Source organism: Gadus morhua, chromosome 15, assembly GCF_902167405.1.
Source record: "Gadus morhua chromosome 15, gadMor3.0, whole genome shotgun sequence".
Classification (NCBI taxonomy): Eukaryota; Metazoa; Chordata; class Actinopteri; order Gadiformes; family Gadidae; genus Gadus; species Gadus morhua.
In genome coordinates, this window is record NC_044062.1 from 6,867,007 (window position 1) to 6,874,506 (window position 7,500).

The 7,500-nt window shown below is 57.0% G+C and overlaps 1 long non-coding RNA gene across 1 annotated transcript in view; it reads left to right on the forward strand.

Annotated features, from left to right (window-relative positions):
• The window catches only part of LOC115559933 (uncharacterized), a 22,976-nt gene that overhangs the window by 15,359 nt on the left and 117 nt on the right, over positions 1 to 7,500 (forward strand). Inside the window, exon 2 of the long non-coding RNA XR_003979647.1 lies at positions 7,391 to 7,500. This exon is cut by the window's right edge and continues 117 nt beyond it. This is a non-coding gene — a long non-coding RNA (uncharacterized LOC115559933). The remainder of the gene's footprint in view (positions 1 to 7,390) is intronic.

Here is a 7,500-nt window from a genome sequence, read left to right on the forward strand (position 1 = left end):
GGGTGTTGGTGACGGAGGCATGACTTGGAAAGGAGAAATACAACGTAAACAAAATAAGTGTTTCCATCTCTGGCTCTCTGCTGTATCGACCGCGTCGGTTCATTCATCAGCTGCCTCAGTGTTTACCGCTGAGACCCCCCCTGCTGCGCTTCTGAGTACGTGAGTCGGGGGTCTGACACGGCTCAACGAGACGACCGCCGTCGGGGTCTCTGAGACGAAACGTGGTAACGGAACGGCCATCGGCGACGTCGACACGTTCACACGAAAGCCTGCTTGAAGACACGCACGCACGCACGCACACACACACACACACAAACAAACATGGGCTATGTCTACATGTTCACACAAGGCCTGCGTGGAGACACACACACACACGCGCGCACGTACACACGCACAAACAAACATGGGCTACGTCTACACAGTCACACAAATCCTGCGTGAAGACACACACACGCGCATGCATGCACGCACAGACACACACAAACAAGCATCGACTACGTCTACACGTTCACACGAGGCCTGCGTGAAGACCCACGCACGCACGCACATACACGCCAACAAACGTGTGTGTTGTCGACGGCGACAGACAGCTGCAGTTCAAAGCGTCAGCAACAGCTGTGTTCCATTGTCTACACAGGAGCTGACAGCGTTCCGACGGCCAGCCTCGGTTCCCTTTAAACACTTCCATTCCTCACCGCTCCTTCTCTCTCATTTGCTACCTCGGCCCCTCCCTCCTCCCTCCTCCCTCCTCCCCTCCTCCTTCTCGCTGGCAGAACAATTTTCATTCCTGTAGTGTTTTGGGTTTTGCCGAGGTCTGCCTGGATACCACAGTGGAGTCTGGGATTCTTCCACTGTAACCAAGGAGCCCCGGAGCACAGGGCCTTATTTACCTCCCACTGACGGACGTGGAGGAGTGATGTTCAGAACCCGGCCCCTCTCTCTCTCTCTCTCTCTCTCTCTCTCTCTCTCTCTCTCTCTCTCTCTCTCCGCAAGTCGATTCATAAGGCTTTCACACAAACAGGCCACTAGCAAAGACATGTGTGTATATATAAGATTCGGGAAAACATAAACCACACACACACACACACACACACACACACACACACACACAAACACACACACACACACACACACACACACACACACACACACACACACACACACACACACACACACACACACACACATTTGTGTGTGTGTGTGTGTGTGTGTGTGTGCGTGTGTGTGTGCGTTGAGAGCAAAATAGGAACCCAGAGATTTACGAGGGCCCTTAGCTGCCCAGGGCGACATCTCCAGAGAAGGTTGTTTCCCTGAAAACAGTTGCGTCGTGAAGGCAGGGAGGTTGGGGCTGGGGCTGGGGGGGGAGGCTCGGGGAAGGGGGGGGCGGGAGGCTGGGGGGGAGGGACAGGGAGGAGGGAGGGGGAGTGGTGCGGTGCTGTGTGGGTGGACAGCTCCCATAGAAACACTATGCAGCATGCACTCCTGTTGCCAGCCTCCGTGGCCACGTCATCACAGCGCTGGGGGGAGAGGGAGGGAGACAGGGAGGAGGGGGGTGAGTGTGTGTGCGTGTCTAATGGTTGGTAGAAGGGGAGGGGTGGGGTGGGTCGGTGGGTAGGTGGGTAGGTAAGTGGGGCTGGGGGGGGGGGGTGGTCTTTCTGGGAAGCAGCCCGCAGCCTGGCCTTATGAGGACCTCTGATTGACACTTACCTCTGCCGATGGCCGTCCCTGAGGGAAGGCCTTGCGGCGACAGCTGCTGCCGTGGTGCCGGGCGACTCCCTGCTCCAGCCCCCCCCCCGAGCCCCCGTATATTCGCCGTTATTCCCCGGCCCCGGGGACGACGTTTGTTGGGGAATAACTCCGGCCGTTTGCCAGCAGCTCTCAGGGTATTCGCTGCTGCCTGTATTCCCTTTAAAGGAGCACCGAGGGACGCCGCCGAGAGCTAGCTAGACCCCCTGGTACGGGGGCCCGGGACGCGGGGGGAGGGAGGGAGAGGGAGGGGGAGAGAGAGGGAGGGGGAGGGAGGGAGGGGGGGAGAGAGAGGGAGGGAGGGAGAAAGAGTTAAATAAGAGCAGGGGAGAAGGTTTTGAAAGTTGAGCCCTGTGAGACCAATAAAAGCGCTGATTCTTTGAAAAGGGAACCAGTGTTCTGGAGGCATGCACATGCCAACCACCCGGCTGAACTCAGGAAGAGAGGGGGGAGAGGGGGGAGGGGGGGGGGAGAGAGGAGAGAGAAGGAGAGGGGGAGGGAGGGAGGGAGGAGCATAGAAGAACCCGGTGTCACTGAGGCCAGGGAGAATGCGTGGAAGAGGCCTGATGGGGGTGCGGGAGGGAGGGAGGGATGGAGAGGCGAGGTGGGGGGGGGGGGGGGGGGGGGGTTGGAAGGGGATCCATTCCAGCAGAGCAAGAGAAAGGTCACTGTGTAAGCCAATAAAGGCAGGAGGCAGGACTTGGGGCCGAGTCCAGGCCAGCCAGTCAGCTGACGCCCGCAGCTGTGTTTGGAACATCAATATGAGCCTTGTTCAGCACACCACCCATCCCCCCCACCTCTCTCCCTCTTCCGATACTACCACCAGCCCCACACTGTCTACCTCTCTCTCTCTCTCTCTCTCTCTCTCTCTCTCTCTCTCTCTCTCTCTCTCTCTCTCTCTCTCTCTCTCTCTCTCTCTCTCTCTCTCTCTCTCTCTCTCCGGCTCTCTCTCTCTCTCTCTCTCTCTCTCTCTCTCTCTCTCTCTCTCTCTCTCTCTCTCCCCTCCCTCCCTCTCTCTCTCCTACACACGCCACAGTCCCTTGGCCTCGCTCACCCCTTTCCCTCACTCCCCTCCCCTCCCCTCCCCGCTGTTTGTCTCTTCCCCTGATTTATGAAAGTAGGCCATAACTGCTGCATCAAGGCACATGGCTGAGCCCTGGAGGATGCTGCGCTCTGTTTACATCAGGCCCAGACAACAGCGCTGCTGCTGCTGCTGCTGCTGCTGCTGCTGCTGCTGCACAGCGTTGCTAAATCGCCACGGGCAGACCGGGTTATATAAAGCCAAGGCCACGTTGCACCAGACACTCCCCCCTCCCCCCCCACCCCCCCTCACCCCCCACCCTCCTCGTTTTGTACGGCCGTAAAGATAGCTCCGACACGAACACCCCGGAGAGGCACAGCGCAGCCGTCTTATTTCGGGTCCGTTCGTCCGGTCCACCTTTGGATCATGACCCCTGATGACGATGACGACGGGGGTTGGTATGAGGCTCAGGAGGAAGAGCGGGTTGGCCAGAGTGTGGGGGTGTCCCTGAGCCAGACACCGACCTAACCCTCACCGCTCGGGACGGGGCCTGGCTGTCGCCTTGCGAGAGTGACTCCGCCCGTCGGTGTGGGAATGTGTTCATGAATGGGTGAATGGGAGGCGATAATTGTAAAGTGGTCCACTGGTTAGAAAAAAGCGTTGAATGATTGCGGTCCGTTTACCAGTTACCATGACGATGATGAAACACACGGTTTGCACATTTGATGCGTTGCAAGAATTCCCGATAAGCTGGCCAGCGAACGAGCGCACACACGCACCTCATTTAGAGCGAGGTTTCATTCCCCCCCCCGACCGGTCGAGAGGGTACGGGAATAGCCTCGCGCAGAAAGGGCTTCGTTTGTATGTCATCACACACTTTTGTTTGTTGGCAAAGGGCGGGCCGGCTGGTCGTTGGAAATAGGTGGTGGTGTTTTTTTTTTTTTTTTTTCAATCGCCGGGCACTTCATGAAATTCGATTCCTTGTCGGTTTCCATGACAACCAGCCTCTGCAGAGCTGCCCCCACCCCCGACTGCAGAGATCCGGGCTCTCTTTTTAAATCGGCTCGACGACAATATCGACGGGAGCGCTGTGTGTGTGTGCGTGGCTCCGACCGTGTCTGTGTGAATGGATTCCTGATGAACACGGCGGTCGCCATGTTTGCACTAGTCACAACGGTCCCGAGGTGGGAGTCATCATCCAGCCCGGGCACGGGTCACTGGGCCTCACGATGACTACATGTGTGTGTGCGTGTGTGTAAGGGGGGGGGGGGGGGGGTGAGTCACATGAGTCGACAGATTGTAAAAAAAACCTATGGCTGCCTCCCCCCCCCCCCCCCCCCCCCACAACCTGGCCGACATCCAACCCAACCAGATGGGGTTTCTGTGGGTTAAACCTACATGTAAAGGCATCCTGGTAGCGTGTCTGAAACACACACATCTGCTCTTATCAGCAGCCATTAGCTCACACGCGGTGTGGAACGTCATCGGGATCTACTCAACCGAAAGGCCGCTTTGCTTTTCCACCCTCAGAGCAACGGCTATGGAAAACAGAAGAGGGGCTTTGGCTGGGAGTTCACATCCAACATCCAACCTTTCCCCCTCTCCCCCCCTTGTGCCGTTTCCACAACAGGCCGACGCTCCCGATCCCATGCCGGCGCTTCCTGCGGAACGGGGGATACGTGATCGCTCACAGCTGAGGGCCTGGGAAACGTTGGGACGTTCCCGATATTTCCATGCAAGTGCTGGGTTAATTATAGGTCACAGTGCCCTCTCTGTGTTCCCGGGCTGAGGGCTACGGGTCGATGCTCTCTATAGATAGATCGCCTCTGTCGCTCGATACTGCAGTCTTATGTGCATGAGCAGGGGAGTCATTGGAGACATGGTGTAAGGAAAAAAAACACAGAAGAAGAAGAAGATGCTTTTTTTCTTCTTCTGCAGCCCCGCTGCGTCCTAGCGGTTGAACTCGCGGATCACCGCGCCGTCGTATCTCAGTGGGCATTATTATTATTATCATTTCTTTTGTTTCGGCGTGTGTTTGTTTACCCCGCCCCAGCGAGAGACCAGGGACATTGTGTTACACAGCTGAGGAAAGGGAAGAGAAGGGAAGAAGAAAAAAAAAAAAAAAAGGTGGCAGGCTGCCACGGAGGCGTTGCCATGGAGACGGGATAGATCAAAGGCAGCCAGGTTTCTGAGTCCCGAGTCGTAAAGCAAATAGATGTATTTTTACCCGGAGATGTTATTCTTTTCCCTGCCATCCTTCCAGGTTTTGTTGTGCGTGTGCAGGCGTTGGTTCTTTTGTAGATCGGCTCATACCCTCGTCGTGGCCCCCGCCCCCTCCCCCCTCCCACCCCTCCCACACACTCCTCTCTCCTCTCTCATAACTCAGCTGTTACTTGGCAACATGGTCCCAGCTGGACCCCGGCTCCGGCAGGCGTCGCCATGGCAACAGAATGCGCACACATGCAGAAAACGGTAAACACGCTTGGCTCCGAGGGGAGGAAGATGAAGAAGAAGAAGAGGCGACAGCCCCCATTAAAAATAATCGACATGTATTGTTCTCTTATGACTGCATGCCAATACATCTCCGGTGAAGGCGGAGCCCATCGTAGCGGGGAAACGACTGGAAGTGTAACGACATGCACCTGTGGTTCCCGCACATCTGCATTCACATGAGCCAGACGGCAGGGGGGGGGGGGGGGGGTGGGGGGGTCTGTGGGGGCTTGTGCGTCCTGCAGCAGCGAGAGACAGAGAAAGAGATGGAAGCTCTTGCATCCTCCCTGGATCACGGACGCCCTCAGCCCGCTGCCTATAGCTGCATCGTCACACCTCTCGTCCTCCACCACCACCACCACCACCACCAGCGTTTCTAATTAACTCTATTAATCACCGACCGGCGCGCGGCCACGAATACAAATGAAGCACCGGGGTCTGCAGACGGGTGCAGACGGCCAAAAGGGCAGAGAAAAACTCCCCCTCCTTGCTCCGGGTAACCCTGCATCTGTTGTCATGGCAACCTGATCCATCATGGGCAGGGGGGGGGGATCAATTGATTCATTATTGAGTGAGGCGCGGCCCCCGCTCTGCTTCCAGTCCACGTCTACTCACTCCGCTACTGAGCATCCATTATTGACGTTTAGGCCGGCCCACTCACTGGGCTTGAAGAATAGAGAGCTGCCAAGTCTCCCTCGCGCAAAATGTAATTCACAGTCTACAATTCTGTGTCTGAAAAAAAAAATACCCACAACAACTATCGACCACAGCAACAAGACGAGAGCCCGGCGAAGGCGCTAGCCAGGCTGAGGGGGAAATAGCACAATGTGAATGTGTTTTACAGGCTTGTCTTTATGCTTTTACCAACAACACCTGCTAAAATTAACACAGCGGGACAACAGAGGACGTGGGGATTTACGTCTATTGTGAGCGTCGGGAGAGGTTTGTCTGCGTAGGGCTTTACGATCGACGACAACCCTCTAAACACACACCGCATTCAACCGTGCACGTCAATGGAGGTCAGGGGTGTGGGTGTGTGTGTGTGGATGTATGTGCATGCGTTAGTTTATCTGTGTGTGTGTGTGCGTGTTTGTGGGTGTGTGCGAATGTGGATGTGTGTGTTTACGTCCGTGCGTGTGTGTGCGTTAGTGTATCCGTGTGTGAATGTGAATGCGCATGGTGTGTGTGTGTGTGTGTGTATAATATGTATGTGCATGTGTGTGTGTGCGTGGGCATGTGCTTCTGCATGTGTGTGTGTGTGTGTGTGTGCGCGCATGGGGTACACAACGTAGCCGTCTTTGTAGTGCAGACAGGCTGCATTAGCATCCGCTAGGGCTTGAAAGCGGAGGAGGGAGACAGGAGGAGGAGGAGACGGGAAGAGCCCGATGCAACATGACACATTGAGCCTCTGAACGCCGCCCTCCCTGCTGCAGGCGGCGGCAGCGGCGCACTTCTGATGCTTCCCCTGGATGCCAGACCTCCTCAGAGGGTCAGCAGAGCCACGCCGGGGGGGCCTCCGGGCACCGACATGCGCTGGAGGTATAGAAAACATGTGAAAGCTGAGACGAAAACATGTTATGGAGTGGGGGGTGAGGTTGGGTTTTGGGGGGGGGGGGGGGGGGGGGGGTACCTTGCCTCACTTAATGGATGATGTCAGTCGAGGCACTGTTTTAATGTCATCTCCTAGGGAATTACATCATTCCCCCCCGGCACCCCCCCCCCCCCCCCCCCCCCCCCCACCCCCATCCTGCTGGATGCTGGGAAACCTGCTAATGGATGTCAACGAGGCCTCCCTGTGGATGATCAGAGAGGCTGGTAATAGGGGTGGGGTTCAGAGATGACGGCGGAGGGGAGGGGGGGTAGCTCAGATTCACTCCGATGTACGCCCTTCATCGTACGCTGGGAGAGGGCCTGGAACCTATGGCGTGCGGTGTATGTAATCTCACAAGCTAGGCTAGCCAATGCGGTGACCCCTTCGGCGCGTCCTCTCTCTCCCTGCCGTCCCCCGTTCCCCCGCCCCCGCAGATCGAAGAAGACCCCGGATGACCCCCCCCCCCCCCCCCCCCCCCCCCCCCCCCAGCCCCAGTGTAATGAAGTTGTTTTGTTAATTATTCCATGCATTTCTAATTACAGGAGCCCATCGAGCCCGGACGATGGGAGCCAACGCCGTCGCCGTCGCCGTGCCGACGCCGACAGAGATCCGCTCAACTTGGAGAGCCGACAGCGCCGCCATAGGAGATCCG